The sequence below is a fragment of the Mandrillus leucophaeus genome, unplaced genomic scaffold (assembly GCF_000951045.1).
Source record: "Mandrillus leucophaeus isolate KB7577 unplaced genomic scaffold, Mleu.le_1.0 Scaffold1067, whole genome shotgun sequence".
In the NCBI taxonomy this organism is placed as follows: Eukaryota; Metazoa; Chordata; class Mammalia; order Primates; family Cercopithecidae; genus Mandrillus; species Mandrillus leucophaeus.
Window position 1 is genome coordinate 475,031 of NW_012098843.1, and position 21,792 is coordinate 496,822.

The 21,792-nt window shown below is 38.6% G+C and overlaps 1 protein-coding gene across 3 annotated transcripts in view; it reads right to left on the reverse strand.

The window, feature by feature from the left end:
- HEY2 (hes-related family bHLH transcription factor with YRPW motif 2) overlaps window positions 1-16,025 on the reverse strand; it is a 27,970-nt gene extending 11,945 nt beyond the window's left edge. The window contains exon 1 of one of the 3 annotated variants that reach the window (XM_011985073.1): window positions 15,895-16,025. The gene's annotated coding sequence lies outside the window, so the exon portion shown is untranslated. Of the gene's footprint in view, window positions 1-1,344; window positions 1,476-1,598; window positions 1,686-15,894 lie in introns of those variants that run through there. The other 2 variants (XM_011985056.1, XM_011985065.1) reach the window with 2 other exon arrangements.
- Between the last annotated feature and the right edge of the window lie 5,767 nt (window positions 16,026-21,792).

Here is a 21,792-nt window from a genome sequence, read left to right on the forward strand (position 1 = left end):
TAACCCCAGCTGAGGGAGCGCGCGGGCACGGCGGGGGCGGGCCCTGGACCTTGGGTTTCTGTTCTCCGCGCCCCGCGGTCTCGCGGGCGAAGTTTCAGTCCTGAGTGTAAAGAATAACCCCGAGCGCCTGGCAGAGTGCGAGCAGGCGCGTGTGACGTAGAGAGGCGCCGCGGCTCCTCCGGCCGCCCCACTCGATGGTCCCCTGTCTGGACCAAAACTGCTGACTGGCTGACCCTAGCAGTCACATTTGCCCTCTGGGCTTTTGAAACCCTTAAATCAAAATTGCTTTTGAATCTGACAACTCCCGAGACTACTTCCGCGGCCTCGGGGCTGTTTCATATAAGGACGCGAGTTTTCCCGATCAGGTCGGTCGGCCAAGATACGATTTCCAATTTGCGATCCATCAGTTACTTCCATTGGGTCTTCGGCCCCCAGGGACTGTGGATCGTAGACCCCCGCGGAGAAGCCCGTGGACTGGGGCTGTGTCAGCTCTGATGGTAGGAAAGACTAGATCAATGACGCGGGCATTTCAGAACATGATTGTAGATTTTCAAGTTCGAGTTTGTCGAGCTTGGATTATCCAGATAATTGCCTCCAGTCTCCCTCCAGTCCCCCTGGTGTGTGCACTCGCAGCCGCAGAGTTAGAGTCCGGGACATGAAGATTGGCGCTTGGAAATTAAATTTGGTTTCTAAAGTATGAACGTGGCTTGTGTAAAACTCAAGCTGTGTGTTCAAAACATGTTTTCTAGCCGCTGGTTCTCTCCAAGTTATGTAGGACTTTTGAACTGGCCACCCCGCTGTGCGTCTGCGAGGGCAGGGACTGAGCGAGACCCAGCTGGGGGCGCCGGGGTCCGCTCGCCAGCTCCGGCGCGGCGGTGCCGGTAGATGGGCGGCGGCTGGGTTGGGGTCCAGCCGGAAACCACACGTTGGCAGGGCCGCTTGGTCCGTAGTGGAGAGCCTCTGAGAAAGGTCCGTCTAACGATCCCCACAGCCCTCAGTCACGGACGCATTCATAGCTTCCTGGGGATCGGCCCAGAGCGTCCCTTTGACACTCCGTTTTCTGTCCACACAAGCCCGGCGTGGGGCAGGGAGAAGAGGAAAGGACGCGAATGGAAAAGACGGGACCCTGGCGGGGTTTGTTTGGCCTGGGGGAGAGCAGGAAGGAGCCCGGTCGGCGCGGAGGACCTGCGGCCAGCGTGCTTAGCCCTTACTAGAACAGAAACCCCTTTTCCCCACACTCTCATCTCTTTTGCGCGGTCCCCGCCGCCTTGCGTTCAATAACCGTGTGAATAGAAACCCGAATCGTTCCATCCTGGCTTCTGAAACTTCAGGCAAAGCACACACTCGGCGGGGCCAGGTGGGACTGGATGGCGTCTCCGCTTCGCGGCGGGGCTGCGGGGGTCGGTGAACCCCAGCTCCACTGTCGGCCTCAGGGCGGGTGCTGGGTCGGCGCGGGGTTCGGGGCCTCCGGTCGGCTGCACGAGGGCGGGCCAGCACCCAGACCCCGTCCCCACTCCAGCCCCGCAATCCAGCGGGTGACGAGCCTGACGCGTGCCGGTTGCCTGCCACCTCCCGGCCCGAGCGCCCGGGGCCAGTACCTCCTGGCCTCAGATGAACGCGCCGCGGCCCGCCAGGCGCGAGCTCCACCGTCACAACTTTCCGTGAGGGCTGCACGTTTTTCTGAATTCAAATGCCCACAGGTGCAATTAATGTTTGCCACACGAGCAATTAGCTGGCGCGTCCAAACGCCCGAAGCAAAACCTGAGATAATCACTGAAAAAAAAAAAAAACAACTAACAGTTCTTTGCCACTATACTAGTGTATTTAATTATAACGATTGCGAAAAATTGCAAAGAGGGAAACGATTTGCTGGCAATTAAGTAGCAACTGGTTTAATTTTTTTTCCATATTTATCTTTGAAGACTTAACTGCTGTACTACATGTAAGAATATAGCAGGGACGTTCGAAAGCACACAAGGAATTTTAAATCTGTTAAAAATATTTTTTAAGCAAAGAAGGTCGTATTTTAAAAGCAGTTAAAACAGCGCCTGGTATATAGTAAGCGCCATAGAAGTCTGTTAAATAAGGAAGAATGCATAGGGCAAGAGAGCTCAGGATTTTGAACGCTATTAAAAGAATGTGCTTATTTATCTGCAAAACACAATAGCAATTAGGCAGCAAGAGATTTCTCCATTAGGTCATTTATCCCCCCTCAACTACTTATTCCATTTGCCTGTCCCCTGGTTGAGCGCCTTGTTCTGCTGTAACCGAAAGTGCGTTTCGGGTCAGAGAGACAGGAACAGACGCAGGAAAGAAACCCTTTAAAGCGCCCCCGCCGACTTAAATACGGTAGTGGATTGAAGGTGGGGAGTGGGGTAGAGAGGTGTAGGGGAGGCGTATGTGGAGAGAAAGAAAAGAGAAAGAATGAGGGAACGGCGGGATTTCAAGCCTCCCAGCCCTTCTGCGACAACCTTTTCAGCGAAAGTGAAGGCTTAGGAAGAAAAGATGTCCGCGCACAGAGCAAACCGCAGTTCTTTCCTTTCTTTCTTTTTGAAGGATTTGTACCATGAGTTAATTACATCAAAAGATGCGAGGGACTTTATTAGAAAGGAGATGCTATTAGGAAAGAAAGGCCAGGACGGCAGATCTAAGGGGAATGGAGAAGGGAAGGCTAAGACACCTTCCCGAAATTGGTGGTCTAGCCTGTGTTTTGTGCTAAATGTTATTTAACTTAATGGCGTGGGAGTGAGATGCTGAATGCAGAGATTTGGAAATGCCAGATTCAGTGGTCTTATTCCTCCTCCCTTACTCTTTTCACACCCATTTAATAAAAAGTTACAGTTTTTACACCCGTATTGATAAATTTGGCGATGTTGGCCGAGTATTATCTTGCCCCACAAATTTTGAGTTTTGTTGCACAAACCGATGAAGTGATTGCTTTGCTATAATTGTAAAACTTTTTTGGAACGAACCGGGATTTTTTTTTTATTCCTCTTTTTCTGCTTTTTGCTTCATTAGAGCCCTCTGGTTTTCCAAGACCGACTGTCACACTTTGTTATTTGTTGCTTCTCTAAATCCTTTGAGATGCTGCTTGCAGCTACTTAAAAAACGTTGGCCACTCAGGTATTTGATGGGCTTAGAAAGTCACCAAAACGTGACACCATTTAAAAGTTTTAGCTTGGTTTCTCAGTGAAATAAGGGCATCTCTATTATTTAGAAACCTTTGTGTTAGTCTGAGATGCCTAAGTGCATAGTCCAAATTGAAAATTCCAACATTTTGCCCCATCTGAAATATAATTATTTGCACAGGCTTCTCTTTCAAAGGGAGGACAAACAGGTTGGCTTGAGAAGAGCTATTCTATTTGCAGTTGCTGGGGCAGGTGACAAACACGTGTGTATCTGTGGGCAGCCTTGTTGGGCTGCCTTCCCTGACTGCAAGGCTTTTGTGAGCTGGTAACGCCTTAAAATGTGTGAGAATGCTGCGCCCTAGGAGTGGAGGCCAAGGGCAAGATCCTTGTACATTTCAATACCTTTTCCAACATCAGGCTGGCAGCAGGCAGGCCAACCTAGGGTCACTGTGTGACACATATTTGCAAGCCAGTAAAGCAAAACAAAGCTGAAAGCAAGTGCAAATTTAGGCCCACCAACCTTGAAGTCATCCCTGAAAGGGAGCTGCTTTACCAGTTAATTTTTCTTGCCCAGTCAGCCACACAAAATGCATTGTATTTCTTGGCTTGCCCAGTAAGTGCGACTTACTTGTTACAGCAGAAGCTTCAAGGTAGGAAATCTAAGACCCAAAGCTCTCTCTCTTGAAAGTTAGAATGTTTAAACTGATCTTTGAAACTGTTGTTGAAGGGCAATTTATTTAAAAGCTTTTATTTATTTATTTATTTATTCAAAAGCTTTTATTTTATGGTGTTATTAGTGCTTAGCACGGCCCTGGATGAAGACTAGTTTTATTGCAGGACCCTTGAGAAGAGGGGTGTATAGGAAGTAACCAGTTTTCCATACCCCAGTAAGCAACAGTGAGGACACTCAGTGTATTAGCTTAACTCTTTGTGGGAGTTAAATTGATGTTGGCAGGCTTTGCCTTTAAGGAAATTCTTTTAAATTTCCATTTTCTTGAAGTTGGTTTGATTGGCAGGTCTCCCCCCTCTCTTAAGGATACAGTGAAACATATTCACTTCTCTTATGAAAATGTTCTTTTAATAAACTACATTCCCATCCCTTAGAAAAATGCCCAGCACACAGTGGGTGTACAATAAATGGTTTCAGGATAATTTCTTGTTAAAATTAATGAACTCTCTGCTTCTTTACATGTATATGTAGAATTTACATTCATTGGAATAATAAAATAGAAGTAAGCAACCATGCATTAAAAAGCTATGAAAAGAAGAAGAGAATATGCTTTCATATGGGAAGGAATACTTACTGTGAATGAGACCTAGTTCGTCATTGAGCTTCCTGGTGGCCAAGTCAGAAGAGAAGCACAGTGAGTTTTCTAAATTTCATAATGAGAAAAGAGAAAGCACACTGTTTTTCAAAAAAGAAAGTTATTGCCCAGTCGCTGAATTCTAAAAGAACTTCATGCTTGCCTTGTTCATAGACTTTCAATAATTTAATTATTTAAAATTATTTTGTCTAAAATTCTCATGTATCTCTTAAATATAATATGAAAAATAGCATTTACGTTATGTGTAAATGAAGACAATAGTTTATCTTCTAATAGCTGTATAAACCATCTACTAAGTTGTCAAGATTAATTGACATTAATAAAACCACTGTCTCACAGAGTTCCAAAAATATGGGTTCTCTGTAGGAAAGTTTCTTCTTTCAGTGTCAGAAAAAAATTTTAAATCAAAGATTCCTGGATCTGCTTGTTTGGCATTATTTGATAAAAGTGGAAAAAGGAGGAGGCTCTACAGGTTTCTGGAATATCCAATGCTGTGGAAATATTTAAGGCTAAATGTCTTTCCCACTAGACTGCAAATGACATTTATATTTTCTCAACACTTTTATTAAAATATTTTTATTAGATGTGTGCACATTTTTGCCCTTATCTGACTGTTTTTAAATTGGCAGGTGACTTTCTGGGGGAAAAAAACCTTCATAGATTGGAAATAAGAACTTGCTAATTTTAGATTCACTGTAGAAAAAAGACAGGCTATTTTTAGACCTCCATATTTTGCAAACTTATTGAAATATATATTTTACAAGATACAGAAACATAGCAATTTTTTTTTTCCTAGACAGGACTGGATTGATTCTACTGGATAAGAATTTGACTAGATTTTTCTGGATTTAGCCTTCAAAATAATTTAATAATATATTAGTATATTGAGAATACTGGACTGAACATTTTTAGAGATTGATTTTGGTCTTCAATAGTAGCTCCTTACATTTCTAGGACATGAATACTTTAAAGAAACGAATAGTTTTTTGAGGAATTGCAGTATTCATTAGGGCAACACAACCTCTTTGGAAACCAAATGTCATGCTGCTTAACAGAAAACAACCGTGCTCAACTGCACAGTGGAGAAGGGCAGTGTACTGTGCCTTGAATATGGAAGAAAGGGACACTGTACATTTCCACAGCACTTTTAATCTGAGAATCCTAAGTCATTATTGAATCATGTATCAAAACTCGCAGCGCTGCAGGATTTACTTGTCAAGACTGGCTAGCAGGATTTTGCTAGAATAACAGTTGTGATGGGAACATTAATAAAGCCTGAAAATATAAAACAATATATGAATAGAAAATAGAAGACAAATATCAATGATGTATGTGGGTATATACTTCTCTGTCTGTCTATAGATGTAAAAGGCACAGAATAATTAACGGTTTTATCATTAACATGACTTGTTACTATATGAAAGTCTAGGGTAATATCTGTCAGAAGACAGTAGCTCAAGTCAGAGAGGAAAATGCTGCATTTTGTAATTAAACCACTATTCGCAAAATAGAGTTTATATATCATGTGTATTTGCATATTTTCTCTATTTTTGAAAATTACATTCACTTCATTTCAGTTTATTTTATTTTAGATACTGAAATCTTTATGTTTTGTCTATTCTGTTGTCTACATTTTAAATAAATTTCTTTATGCAGTTTTTAAAATGTAGACCTTTAGAAAAACAGACTAGTATTTTAAACCTCTTGGTATGATGGAAATAAGATTTTTATACCAAAGGGTTGAGAGAATGATTTTCTCTGATGTTCAGGTGGAACACCTGAAAAATCATGTCCTCTCTGCATGGACCCATGAAATATTGCTAAATTAGATAGTATATTTATGAGCATAGATTCTAGTTGAGATGAAAAAGGTTCGATTCAAATTTTAAAGGTGTAATCATAAATTTATTTCTGTGGAATGTGAATTGGAAAAATAATGTCCATTCTTTAATTTGATAACAAACACTTTGTTCTTATTCAAAAATGTAGTTTGAGAACTAATAGGAACATCATAGTGGGGACTACTTAAACATAACTGTGGGAGAAATTATCTGAAAATGAAACCAAAGAGCTATGGACAGAGATCACTGACAAACTGTTAGTGTGTGCACTTGAAAGTAATAAGACTCATTTTCATTAATCATGGCTTGATTTTTCTGATTGTACCTCTCTTCATTCGTTCATTCTCATTTCCAGACCACTAAAATATTGAACACCTACCTACTTTGAGCAATACTGTCTGCTAAGTAGTGTGGTGGTACCTGGTGAACAAGATTTAATTCCTGCTCAGGAAATAGCAGAGAAAATAATATGGGAGTCTAAACAAACAACTGTTAGACAAGATGAGATGTATTCAAGGCCAAAGGAAACAGCAGACTACATGCTATCGGCACAAAGAGAGAGAAGATTGCTTTTAAAAGGAGAGTTCAGCAGTGATAGCTCCAAACTTTTTGTATAGAATTAGAGGCAGCAATCCTGTTGGAGGGCTGGGAGTGGCCCACGGATTTTTGTCGCCAAGCTCCATTTATATAACCAACACACTATTTTTACTTAGATACTACATTTATTGGAATATCTTTCTATTGTTCTTAAACTTTATAGGTATCTAACATCTTATCTATTCTTTGGTGCAATTATGGGGTTAAGGGAAAAAGTGGCATTGAGCAGGGCCTTGAAGGATATACCAAATAGCTACAATTGTAAGTAGACTTTCTTGGAGAGGGACCAGCATTTACAAAGAGACACAGAAACTGAAGAGTACATGTGATCTTAGGGAAAGATGGATTATTCTTAGTTGGAATGAGGGAAATGGAAGGAAAGAGGGGGAGAGAGTTGTCTTGGGAAAATGAATTAGGCTATAGGCAAATAATGGAGGAGCTTGCGTTCTGAGCAGGATATATTCTTGAAGTTATTTGAGAGCCACTGGAGGTTTTTAAGAGAAGTGACAGGTTCAGAGCTATTAATTCATTAGATATGCTTGTTCAATCTAGTCAAGTTTCTTTCTTCTTCTAGTTGTCACTACATCAAATTGAAAACATTACAGTAAAAGATAAATTCCAGGACAATTCGCATTGGTAAATGGAATTTTTTATGTTTTTTGTTTCTCAGTGCAAGTCATTTGGCCATTAGAATAGCATTTTCAGGTAGGACTGTTGGCTCAGCACTTGGGGAGCTCATTGCTTTTAATTGGGTTGCTTGGGTTTATTTAATATGACCCAATTTATATGAAAAAGAAAACATGTGCACTGCCTACTTGGAGTACTCAAATAATTATGCGAGGACTTGCACATCAGTTTTTACAGATTTGTTTTAAAATCTGCCATGTCATAATTAAAATCAGAACACGGTTATACTCTCAGTGATTAAGAGAACTTTCTAAAGTGAGATTTTCAGCTTCACTGACTTCAAAGTAACACATAGTACATTAACACTGCTAGCTATCTTGGACTTATCCAGATTAAATACTTTCAGTGAAAGATTGAGCCATGATTCTTTCCTGCCACTTTCTTATTGAAAGAACTATGTTACTGTTATCTTTCTACAGGGTGCCATAAAGAAACATTCAAGGATTTTAAAACTCAGGTGTCATTTAACTATTTTTAGTCACATAAAGTTATGCCCTTCCCTGAAAGGCCTTGTTGAAATGGAAGTAACTTGCATTTAAATATTGAATATTCAATCAATAATTAAAGTGATGTTTAATAAGGAAATGCCAGATAACTTTAAATAGTAATTTTAAGTACCCCTTTCATAGATAAGAAAAAATAAGATAAAAATAAGGCCTCTATTAGTCAATACGTGTTAATCAGGGAGCATTCTTGTTGAATTAGAGAGGGTATTTTGCAGCACTGAGAAATTCTTGTCAGAAATTACCTTACTTCCAGCTTTATCCATTGATCAACCATTTATTGAGCTCTTTAGGGAATTCAAAAGCAGTACAACATGTGATTATTGCCCTTGGGGGGATTTAATATCTAGCGAATACATTAATAATTATCATCATAGATCCCCTTTATCTAGTGCTTGCTATGTGTCTGACACTTTTTAAATCCACAAAGCACCATGTAGATTAATTTATTTAATCCTCACTAGAACAACCTAAGGTAGGTACAGTCATTACCTTTATTTTACTGGTGATGAAGCAGACCCAGTGAAGGTAAGTATTTTATTGGTATTGAAGGGTAGAGTCAGGTTCCACCAAGGGAATCTAACTATGAGCCAGTTCTCCTACCCATTACTGGACATTGCCTCCAAGAATAATAACGCATGTGACACAGACATGAACAGTGTAAACAGTCAGAAGCAACACATAGGTTAAGAAAAAATTGCTTCCCAATGGCCATTTATAAGTGTGGTGTTTAGAGTGCCAAACTTTTTCACAGAAACTATGTGATATGTGGCAGTTAGTTTTTTGGGTGTGTTCTCATAAAGCCTAACTACTCCACAATAAACCCCAGGAAAATGCTACACATTGGGTAAAAGATATATTGCTCAGGTGATGTGTATACCAAAATCTCAGAAATCACCACTAAAGAACTTATTCATGTGACTAAACACAATCTGTTTCCCAAAAACCTATGGAAATAATAAAGAAAGAACATATGCTTTGGAATCAGATGCCAGGGGGGCCAGTCATATTCAGCTGTCACTAGCTGCATGACCTTGAGTGTGCTACTTTTTCTGAAATCTAGACCTCATCCAAGAGGTTAATGGTACCTAACGCGGAGTAAAGCTCAAATAAAATGCTTTAAAAGTAGTTTGACATATGGAAAGAGACAGATATAGGTGATTTTTTTTGTTTGTGTTTGTTTTTTGTTTTTTGAGATGGAGTTTCGCCCTTATTGCCCAAGCTGGAGTGCAATGTCGCGATCTTGGCTCACTGCACCCTCCACCTCCCAGGTTCAAGTGATTCTCCTGCCTCAGCCTCCCGAGTAGCTGGGATTACAGGCACATGCCACCATGCCCGGCTAATTTTGTATTTTTAGTGGAAACGGGGTTTTACCATGTTAGCTAGGCTGGTCTCGAATTCCTGACCCCAGGTGATCTGCCTTCCTTGGCCTCCCAAAGTGCTAGGATTACAGGTGTGAGCCACCATGCCTGGCGATATAGCTGATTAATCCTGACTCCCAAGAAGAGGGGACAAAGTTGCCTATTATTTTTTGTTTCTTCATTAAAATTAAAAGCATCTTTTATTGCTTTTATATCATAATATCAATACGTGTTAAATGCAGAAAAATTAGTAAATCATGTTAGCAGTAATAAGAACATTTAAATTGCCACTTAATTGATAACCAGAGACAGTTGCTGTTAATATTTCATTGATTTTCTTTCCAGTTTTTATGATTATTTTTCCTTTTCACAAAATATGAGATCGTTTTGCCTAATACTGTTTTGTAACCTGCTTGGACGTTTAATGAGATGGACATTCCATCTCATTAAATATTCTTTTATAACATCATTGTCTCCCCTGACAACGTAGTAATCCTTGGTATGAATGTATCATATGTTGACTTAACTATTCCTTATTATTGGGCATTTAAATGTTTACATTTTTTTCTACTGTGGACTGAAGAAATGTATTGTGCTGAAGAAATCTTACAGGTTAAAAAAGTATACATGTTTTAGATTATTTGTAGTCTAAATTATTAGAAATAGAGTCAGGTGACCAAATGGTCTTCACATTTTAAACACTTTTTGATATTTTCTGCCAAATTACCTTTCATAACAGTTGACTAACTTATATCTCTGCCAGCAAAGTGAGAATACTCATACTCCTTTCCCTGAATCGTCATTAATACTTGGTAGTTTGATAGTTGCCAACCTGATAGGTGAAATAGGATCTATCATTTTAATTTTAGTTTTTTCTTACTATTAATGATGTTAGAGATTTTCGTAGTCTTTATGGCTGTTTATACTTTTTTGACTATTAGTATACTTAATGCTTTTGAAATAATTATCTTGTTATTAGAAAGTTAAAAGTGGTTATTTTAAATCAAGGCATTTAATGTTTGCCTCATATATCACAAATTTACATACGTATTTATTTCAGTTTGCTGTTTAAAAAATCTTATGAACTTTTTGATATGTACATGTTGAAATTTTTATATTCTAATTTATGAAGTGTATCAATTTTTTAATTATACCTTAAGTTCTAGGGTACATGTGCACAACGTGCAGGTTTGTTACATATGTATACGTGTGCCATGTTGGTGTGCTGCACCCGTTAACTTGTCATTTACATTAGCTATATCTCTTAATGCTATCCCTGCCCCCTCCCCCACCCCAAAGTTTATCAGTTTTTAATATTTTTTCCCACTTAAAAAAACTTTAGAATTTACTTTGGTATATATTTTGTGATATAAGAGTTGTTTTTAGTCCATTAATTCAAGAAAACATTAACTGCATGTCTACAATGTACCAGGTATCATGCTTTTGCCTAGGGAATAATTGGTGCACGACACAGGCAGAATTCCTATCCTCGTGAAGCAGCTGCTCCTTCAAATGGCTGGTTGTGTCATTATCAACTGTTGATGCCCATGCATGACTTTTTCGCTGACTTAAATGTCTGCTTCATTACATACCAAATTCGTGTGCAGAACTGGGTCTGCTTAAAGACTTACTATTTAATTCCATTCATTTGTTTCTCTGTATCTGTGTCAGCATCTGTTTGAATTATTGTAATTTTAAAACAATGTATTTTAATAGTAAGGCAAGGGCTATCTTCATTCTTCTTACTTTTAAAATTTTGCCTTGACTTGTGCCTTGCATTAAAAAGAATTTTTATTGTGGTATAATATATACACATTTGCTATTTTGACCATTTTTTGAATGTACAATTCAGTGGCATTAATTACACTCACAATATTGTACAACCACCACTACTATCTATTTCTAAGATTTTTTGTCACCCCCAAACAGAAACTCTGTACTCATTAAGCAATAACTTCCCATTATTCGTTCTGTCAAGCTCCTGGTATCCTGTAATCTACTTTCTGTCTCTACCAATTTGCCAGTTCTAGATATTTCACAGAAGTAGAACCATATGATATTTGTCCTTTTTTGGTCTGGCTTTTTTTATTTAGCATAATGTTTCCAAGATTCATCCATGCTGTAGCATGTATCAGAACTTCATTTATTTTTGTGGCTGAAAAATATTCCATTGTACGTATACCACATTTGTTAGTCTATTCCTCTGTTAAGGACATCCCTTGTATTTATACTTTTGGAATAACTTCAGAATAATTTTGTTGAAACTCTCCCAAATCCCCCTAATTTCTTCTTAACATCCTTTCATGTCCCTTTCTATCTCTATTACAATCTAGTAATGCTACTCAGGTTGTTAATACTGAGTACCTTTATCCTGGCCCAAGCCAAGCCTTGTACCTGATCCCTGAACCTCTCCTCCTCTCAAGCTAACCCATGCTTCAAAATTATTGACTTCCACCTTTGTTCTAGTAAAAATAGACATTCCTTCAGTGCAATTGATCTCATAGAGGTATTGGGAAGAAATAATCTGAACGAATTGTCCCTAGGTTGTGAATGTTACATCCTCTTAGCCCTCTTGGTGAAATGTATATTTGAGGAAAAAGATGTTTATGAATTTAAATGATTTTCTATTTTGTAGAATTCCAATAGTATAATAAAGTATCTTTTAAAATTTTCTACACATGGGTAACGTATTTTTGAATCAAGGGCCAGCTTCTTGCATTGGCTGCCCATACAGGCTATCTTAAGGCATTCCTGTTTTTTGTTTTTTTCCAGAAATTGTTTTTATTTTCACTAATGAATCCATTGATTTTATTTTATTTTGGAATTCCTACCGTAGTACTGACATTAGTGACCTCAGCGATGGTGGAAATGGGAAGTGGTTTGCATGTGTGATTGGCAGTGGGTAGGTGTAAATCAGGTACTATTTTAAGATGAAATCTTCCTGTAAGTAACCAAATGCTAAGTTCTATATTGCAGTGCACAGATCAGGGATGGGAAAGAGAAATGAGGGTTGGCATGGTATGAGACTGCTTCATGGATTATTCTAGAATAATTTCTTTGGAAATGTGAGTTATAGAACTTCTGTTCTTTTTAAAAGTAAAGATAAAATCCTAGGAGAAAGAAACTTAGATGGGTAATATTAGTTCTTCTGCTTTGTATATATAGTGGGAAAAGCATTGGTTTTGGAATCATAGAGACCTGGGTTAAATTCATGACCCTGTCACTAAGTAGCCTATGTTATCTAAGCCATGTTAATTTTTCTCTCTGAGTCTTGGTTTCCTCAACTAAAAAATATACCTCACTGAGTTGTTTTAAAGATCAAGTAACTTAAATGTGAAACTCCTGGCAGTATATAGTTCATTGTATATATGCAACGAAGATCAATTTCCTTTTTCTTTCTTTCCTAAATGACAACAACGGTAGCATAGAGGAAATATTTTCTAGCACCAAATGTCAACCCTGCTTAGATTAATGGCTGAATAAAGATAATGTCTTAAACTTTCATAATGCCTTAACTTTCCTATGTGTAGCTTTCATTTCATGCTTCACTAAACTATGGTGCTTGCAAGGCACCTCAAACTTTTCTAGTACAGAGCATACTGTAAGCAGGATAGAATTAACATTATCTCTGGTCTATAAAGTACGGTACCTGAATTCATAGTGATTGATAGGACGCATGTTGATGTTGCCTTGGTACACATTCTTGCCTGAGTCCTGCAGCAGTGTTTTGCCACCTGCAACTGTGCCGAATAAAAGTGGTTCCATCTATCATTGCTGTAGCTTTTCCTCACAGAAACAGTCTTGATAAGGATAACAAATCCAGGACATCATAGTATCAACAATCCTTTCCTCTTCAAAGGCATCTTTCAGACAAGGTTTTAATAGCCCTGCACAAACATTAATTATATAAACCTTGCACACTATTGCTTTGTGGGAGGCTAAGTGTTGAGTAAAAGTGATCATCTGAACACAGGTTGGCATATGGGGGCAGTATGGAAATAGGAAAAGTGGGAAGTGGCTGCTCGGCATGTATTCATTGCTGATAAAAAGTCAGCAGTGTGGCGCTGGCTGGTCCTATGTATACTTCTGCTAGATTTCCTACCCATGTACGAAATGCATGCCTTTCTTTGTTAAAGAGAAATTTGTGAGCGATATGAGCTGCTTAAATACAAAAGGTGTTAATTTTTATGATTAATTCAGCATACTGCATAGTCAGTGGCACCCTGATGTCTGGGGCTGAGTTACTAACTTAGTATCATCTGATGAAGAGACAACCCCAAATTGAGCTCAATCTGATTCCTGTACTACGTGGTGAATAAGAAACTTAATGGCTTCTCATCAGATTATATCTTACCACCAGGAAATGATTTAGTGGAGAATTGAGCCTCAGTGTTTGTAGGAATAGTGTCTAAGATTTATATGATACTATCTCTGTATATATAATATGTAGTATATATGTGTCTGAATTTTGTTTTGTTTTATTTTGATCATAATTTTGCATCATTAGTGATTCAGAATGGTAGTAATGGATAGTTTTGGGGAAAAAAGCTGTTACTTCAAAATGTCTAAAAGAAATCACACACATTTATTTAAATCTTTAATAATGCTTTTTAGACTACCATAAATAATATATCTATTTATGTCGCAATGATGCTGAATACACCACTAAAAATGCCAACTGTCTTTAATGCTTCAGCACTGGTTATTTTTTACCTTTTAGGATTTCTTATAATTTATGTGTCTTTGATTAATTTTTAATCTGGGAAAGCAAATTAATTGTTTTGTGTTTTGTTTGATAGGCATTTTTAAATGTAAAATTAATATAGAAAAATAATAATAAAGCTGAAGTAGGAGGATTGCTTAGGCCCAAGAGTTCAGGGTTATAGTGTACCATTATCATGCCTGTGAGTAGACACTGCACTCCAGCCTGGGCAAGAACTTAGCATAGTACCTGGTACATGTAAGCATTCTATTGATATTTGTTAAATGAATTGGAATTACTATCATGAGCCATTTTCCTTGGTTGAAATCCTTGCTCATGTGATTCCTTGACTTGTTTTTGATAAACTCAAAGATGATTTCTGCATTTTAAAAATCTTTGCATAATTCAGAATGGAAGAATTCTTTTTTCTTCTCCCCAGGAAAAGTCTTATTTCATAGTTACACTTGTCCAGAAAACATAAGAGCTGCTGTGATAATTGATAGGGACTACCTGTAGTAGACGTTAATTATCTTCCCAGCATCCATTATCCACTTTCCTTCCTTCCTTGCCGTACTCAGATTTTCCTTTGAAGAGCCACCCCTCCATGTAGCAGCCCTCAGTTTGGGTGAGATTGCATGGACTCTAGTCCAAGGTGGATGCTGAATTAATTAATTAATTAATTTGAAACAGAATCTGCCTCTGTTGCCCAGGCTGGAGTGCAATGGCGCAATCTCGGCTCACTGCAGGCTCCGTCTCCAGGGTTCATGCCATTCTGCCTCAGCCTCCCCAGTGGCTGGGACTACAGCGGCCCGCCACCACGCCCGGCGAATTTTTGTATTTTTAGTAGAGATGGCGTTTCACCGTGTTAGCCAGGATAGTCTCCATCTCCTGACCTTGTGATCCGCCCGCCTTGGCCTCCCAAAGTGCTGGGATTACAGGCGTGAGCCACCGCGCCCAGCGGGATGCTGAATTTATATTACCCAACCAATCAGAACATTCTTCCCTCACTTACCATAGGCTTATGTATGTATGTGTGTCAGTTCCTAGGCCTTTAGGGTGGTTTAGGGGGAGTTCAATCAGTGAGAGGATTAAGAGATGTGAGTGAGAATTCATGAGACCCACTTTCATGGGAGACGCATTTTGGAAACAGGAGGGAAACCTGAGGGTGACATATGGAGAAGGGCAAAACGTAGAAAACCACAGAGAAAAGAGCCAGGTCCCTGACTGAGCTGCCCCTGAAGCCAGTCCTACCTCTGAACTTTACTGTTATGTGAGCAAGTCCCTTTTGTTTTATTAAAAAAAGGGACTAATTTATTTTTGGTTGTAAAGGGGAAAAAATCTTAACCGATATGTAGCCTTATCTTGATCTTATTATTTTATATTAAAATAATAAGATACTAGATTCTTCACAAAATATTTTAAGTTTTTGCTTTTAAAAGGAGATACAATTCATTCCAAAAGCACAAAAGTTCTTCTCTGACTAGAAAACAAAAATGCATTTGTGTATTTTAGATGACAAAGCCACTAGAAAAACTGGTAAAGTTTATGAGAAACTCATAAATGTCCATTTTTTGCTTATCACAAGTATCCAAGATATTATGGGCTTTTGCATGCCACAATCAATTTATCCGTGTTTCACACACCTGATATTTATCATTGTACCCTATAAGCACTGCTTGTTAGGAAAAAAACCCATTGCAATGGAGGTTAGAAAGAAATAACCATGTAAACAAAAGTCCATTCAGGTTACCTCTGGTGAGTTGTTTTTTCATGCCAACAAGTCTTTATTGCTTTATATTCTGCCTTAGTTTCCCTCTTTGTTCATTTTGAAACCTCCCAAAGTTAAACATTCCATGAAGAGTCATCCAAAACTGAGAATATATTTGGAATTCTGCTTCTCATGACCTAGTTGTATCGCAAGAGGGATCAAAGAGGTTTTGTTCTGTTTCTATAATCAGCTATTTCTTTGAGAGGGCAGATTCATAACAGTTTGAATTATGCTTAGCAATGCATACAAGGCAAGTAGCTACATGGCATTTTAATTACCTCCCTCCACTCCAGTGAAAAACAATGCCAGGCACAAGCAGATGTCCAAGGTTAAATTCAGTTTGATTCTCTTAACGTAGCAAATAATTTGACAGTCTCCTTTCTTCATAGGCTTTTTTTTTTTTTTTTCCTTTTTCCAATCTTGGTCAGTTTGCTTCCCCACCCCTTCCTTTTATTTCCTAGGGATCTACCTTTTGCTAATGGTGAGACAATTTCTACTCGACAATTTTTTCTCTCTGCTAGACTTTATATGGCATAATATTAATACAAAGGGAACAGATGGCTGTCTTTGGAATTAACCAATTATAGTAATACCTTAATCTGAATTGACTAATTAAAACCCTCAATATGTGACCTCTATGATGACTTAATGATATAGTGAGTTTGCAAATGGATGCTTAGAATTTTTTTTCTGCCCTTTGTTGTAAAGAGACAAAAGCAAAGGGCAAGGAAACAGACTTGTCTAAGGACTTATTAAAACTCTTAAAAAATTCAAAGACTAATATGCAGGGTTTGTTCTAGGGTCAGTATACATTTAACCTAAGTTTTCATATTTTCAACATCTTTATAATCATCTGAATTAATCACGAATACTTTGAAACTTTTTCAGTTTTCAATTTAATTTGATGAACATTTATTGACCTTCCAAAATATTCTAAATACTGTTCTGTCAAAGCAATAAAAAATGAGTTTTCCACTTACTATTGCTACCTAACAGATTACCCCAAAACTTGAAATAACAAGAGTCATTTTATTATGATTACACATTATGGGAGACAGGAATTCAGAAAGGGCTCCAATGACTGGTTATGGCTTGGGGTGTCTCACATGGTTGTACTCTAACAGTGGTTGGAGCTGGAACAGCAAGGGGCTTGTGCAGCTGAGGACGCTATAGTTGTGTAGCTTCAGAGCCTCTCCAGATGCTCTCTCTGAGCTGAGCAGCTTGGGCTTCCTCACAGCATGGCAGCTCTGAGCAAGCGTTTGAGTTAACAGTGTAGAAGTTATATCACCTTTATGACCTTTAGGAGCCTTGACAGTCATGCAGTGTCACTGCTGCTGCATCCTATTGATTACAATTGAGTCACCAGTCCCTGCTAATTCAAGAGAAGGGGAATTAGACTTCGTATCTCATTGAGATAGTGGTGAGGTTCTAGAAAAGCATGTAAGACTAGAAATATGGTCATCTTTGGAAAATATAATTACACATAATGCACATCTTTTCCAAAGAAGCTCACAATCTAGGATAAACGCATGATTCTCAACCTGCATATTGAGACACCCCAGATTTCTGTGACAAACTCATAGGGTAGCTGAAGGATATTTTATATTTTTGAGGGAAACAAAGTGACATGTGTCATACCATGTAAATTACTTCTACTAAGTTGTTTGGCCTTGATTACTCAATAAACAGAATAGTTTGGCATTTCTTCTGTCCCATCTATGCCATGGAAAAATTAAAGAACCACTAAAAAATTATAGCAACAGAGAAAGTTTAGGAAACAGTGAGATAAAACCAAGACATAGGAATTCAACTACAGTTCTAGCAGACCCATAACTAACATTTGTAGGGTTCAGGGCATGAGTACAAATGGAGCCACTAGCCTGCCCCTTTCTCTTCCCCCTTACCTTTGTGAGATCACATGCACATGTACATGAACATCCCAGCTTTCATATCTGAGCTCTGTACTCTCTCTCTCCCACCCTAAAGAAGAGCCTCTTCTTCATCCTGGGAATGAGCGTACCAGAGGCAAATCAACCCTCTGGAGGAAGGGTCATGGGAAGAGGTCCATGTGGAAGCAGACTCAATATGGATTTAAGTAAGGAATTCTGGAGTTACAAGTACCCAGAATGTGACTTAGGAAAAGATACCAGGGCCATGGATAAGCATGTGCCCTTGGCCTTGCAGACCCTCAGCCCATTTGGAAGCATGTGGATGGAGGGGCCTTTTAAAATATTTAAAAATACAGGTCCTAGGCAAGGCCTGGTCTAAGAGTGGTCCTGGGACTCAGCACAGACCCCAGCAAATAGTGGATCCTCAATACCTATTTGATAGATAAGTTAATCTAGGGCAGATTCTGATAAATAAGATTGACAGAGGTAAATATTGGCTGTTGTGGAAATTGAAAAGAGAACCACTAATTCTGACTAGGTACCTTATAAAGGTTTCTGTGTATATTGCATTCAAGGATGAGGGGGAGGAGGAGAAATGGGAAGGGAAGTCTGTAAACTGCAGGGGTTAATGAAGCTGCTATAGGCAAGCATCAAAAGAACACTACAATTATGCTCACTATCAGGGTAAATCTAGGCTTCATAGCATCCTAAAGCCTATGCAATTTGAGAGGCCCCCTTTCAAAAAAAATGCAAAGGTAGGTACAAAAAAATCACAGAAACAAATTTATAAAACCTCCCAAAGCTACAAATACAAAAAAAAAATCTAGGAAATTTATTTTTTCATTAATTAACCATCTGCCACACATCTATACTATTTTTATACTGTTTTTGGCTGTATACTCTTTGATTGCCTCTAGGCTAACATCAATTATATATTCTGTAAAGAAAATGGAAATATAACTTACTCTAGTATGATTTAATATTTAAAAAATTGTTGATAACTGACAAATTTTTAGCCTCATTATTAGTAATCTGTGAAATTTTATGACTTGTCAAATTGGGAAAACCTCTTATTATGTTGTTGAATTGTTATAGGCCTACTCTCTATTTTCAGTATAGTTACGGATTTGTTCCCTTCAAACCTAGTAATTCAGATAAATTCTATTTTACACAATTACCACAAATATATGAGAAATCTGAGATTTTATAATTGTATATACTGCACTATCAAAACTATTTCTGAAAAGGAAAAAAAATCTGTTTTGATTAGATTTTCACAACAACCAAATTCTCTGTTAAAATTATACATATGGTGATTGGAAGAATTTTCTACAGATTAGCTTCTACTGGCTTCACACAGTTTAACCTTGCCTCTCCTCCATGACTTTGCTGTTAGAGCTGTACACCATCGGAACTCACCATTGGCCCACACCTTCGTGTCAGGAGACTGGGAGATGGCATAGTGGGCAGTAAGGGTATCCTTAGAATCTGTTCCTATACTGGGTTAGTTGGCAATAACTTTAATGGAAGCATCTGTACACTTAAAAATATATGACAGTATAATGAGATCATATGTATCCCCAACAAAATAAAACACTCCTTAGTCATATCCTCGAAAAGTACATGGCTACCCAGTGTCACTTAGTATGCAGGGAAGTTGGAGTGGAAAGAGAGAGTGACCTTAACCTGTTGCAGTTAAAATAAATTACTTTTGCAAACTGTACAAAAGTCATGTGTCCATGTGAACCCTTTGCTCTGCAAAGGGTGTGTACAAATTAGGCCCTTGAAGCTTAAGCTTCATTCACTTTCATTCACCTCTGCTCACCATTCTATATTCATGAGGGCAGAGGAGTAGCCCAGACTGAGAAAGAGTATTCTGTAACAGAAAGAACACTGGACTGGAATCGAGAGGATTGGAGCTTTTGTCTTAGTTTTTCCAGGCTCTGTTGATTTGGGCCACCCTCTGGAATTTACTATTATTTGTCAAGTCTTAGCGTTTCCTCATTTACAAGAGGAAGTGGAAAATATGAAACCCTTTGAGGTTCCACCTGTGAGATAAGACATATTAAGTTATGCAAATTATGTACATTTTCATCCATATTGTTTCTGTCACTCAGTTCTGCCATTTCTATAATTCTCGTTAATGTTATATAAACACTGAGCAAGAACTTAAAAATAATCTAACTCTGCCATAGAGAGATGTACTACCAAAAAGGCAACGAAATGGGAGAACAAACAAGTTATCTTTCCGAGTGCTATCACTAGAAGTACACTGGAGCATTTTTTCCAGTTAAAAATGTTTCAAGAAAAAGTTGCAGAAGTCACACCGCTTCTTATAAAAACAATTCGAATGCAGACATTTACACAGCAAAAAAATAGAAGTCTCATCTCCAAATTTCACTACAGAGGGGAATTACTGCTCATCATTGAGGCAAGTGTGTAGCCCTTCCAGAGCTGTTTTATACACACACAGTGGCAGGATGACATTTTAAAATATTAACTGAAGTATTTTTTCCCTCTGTATTTCCTAATGGTCCTGGTCTTTTACCCATTCCATCAGCACATTCTGCATTCATGGCCTCAGATAAAAGATGACCCAACTGAACGTATTTTTAAAAAGGGAGCCAACTTTTCAGTGTCAAATTTTTGAGTTTCTAGTCCTTGTGGGAATAGAAAAAGACAGATCATAAAAGGAGATTTGGAAGAATATAAGTCATAAGAAGTCTTAGAGATTTCAAGATTAGATAAAAAGGATTTCAATTCTTAGTGGGAGAGAGAGGAAAAAGTACCTCTGGCAATTTATACTGCTTCTCTCCAAAAATTAGCGAAGCCCTATTTTGGTGACTAAATTGCAATAAGATGCCTTGCTGAGTGGATCCTTGCCAGAGGCAGTGGCCTAGAGAGCTGACAACACCTTCATGTAAAGACAAAGGCCCTTCCTTTTAGCAGCAGCCCTGGCTTTATGCGAAGGGTCCTGACCTTCTAAATTTCAGCCCCAGTCATTCCCAAGCAAGTACTGTGTGCAGTGTTCAAACCACACAACTGTATGAAGTATACTTCCTTGTACATTCCTGAAAAAGAAGGTACTCTGCCCTGTTTCCCCAACTTAGATGAACTTGGTAGTGGAGAGATGGACTGAAGCATGCTTAGAGAATGTGAGGGTAGAGAGGCTGTGTCTGCTTTCCCAGTAGACCTTCAGGCAGGGGTGGTGGTGGCAAGGCCTTAGGAGCAGGAGGCATGGCAGTAGAGTGTGTTGAGACCCACTGGGCCTTAGACAAGTACTCAGAATTCCCTGCAGCCTAGCATGAATGAAATGACTCTTGGAAGGGCATGAAAGAAGCTGAGAGAGCCACACTCAGGGAGGGGAGGGAAGAGGAGGACACAACAATGACTTGCGTGACCCTAAGATGGGTGACCAGACCAGAGAATGTATCAGAGGACATGAGTACTGATAGATGACAAGACAAAGGACAAGATGTCTCCTTGCTCACATATTGGTGCTGTAGAAACTTTCCTGGAACTCAAACACAACATCAGGAATTAAATTTCTATCATCACAGAAAAATTGAGTTAAAATAGAAAATAAGCTCATTATCTTAGCCAAGTTACATTTCTTGTGCATTTGAATTTGTAAACTGAGATTTGTACTACATTAGCATTGCAATGGTAATAAAATTGCATGTGTATTTGACAGCATGCCTGGGACAGTCTTCTATATCAGCACATATAAATCTACCTCCTTTAAAAATTTCTTCTTTACCACGATATAGGATTTATCTAATCATATGGCTGGATGTTTAAGTTGTATCAATGTTTTATTCTTTTGAATGTTGTAGCAGTAAATACTCTTTTACATAAACCAACTCTTATTAGCACAGCCTCTTTGAACAATCTTTTTGTGTACCTAGATACCAGGTGTTGAATTACCTTCTAATTGGAAACACTTCCTCCCCTACCCATATGAGAGATCATATGCTAAAATTCATGTTCA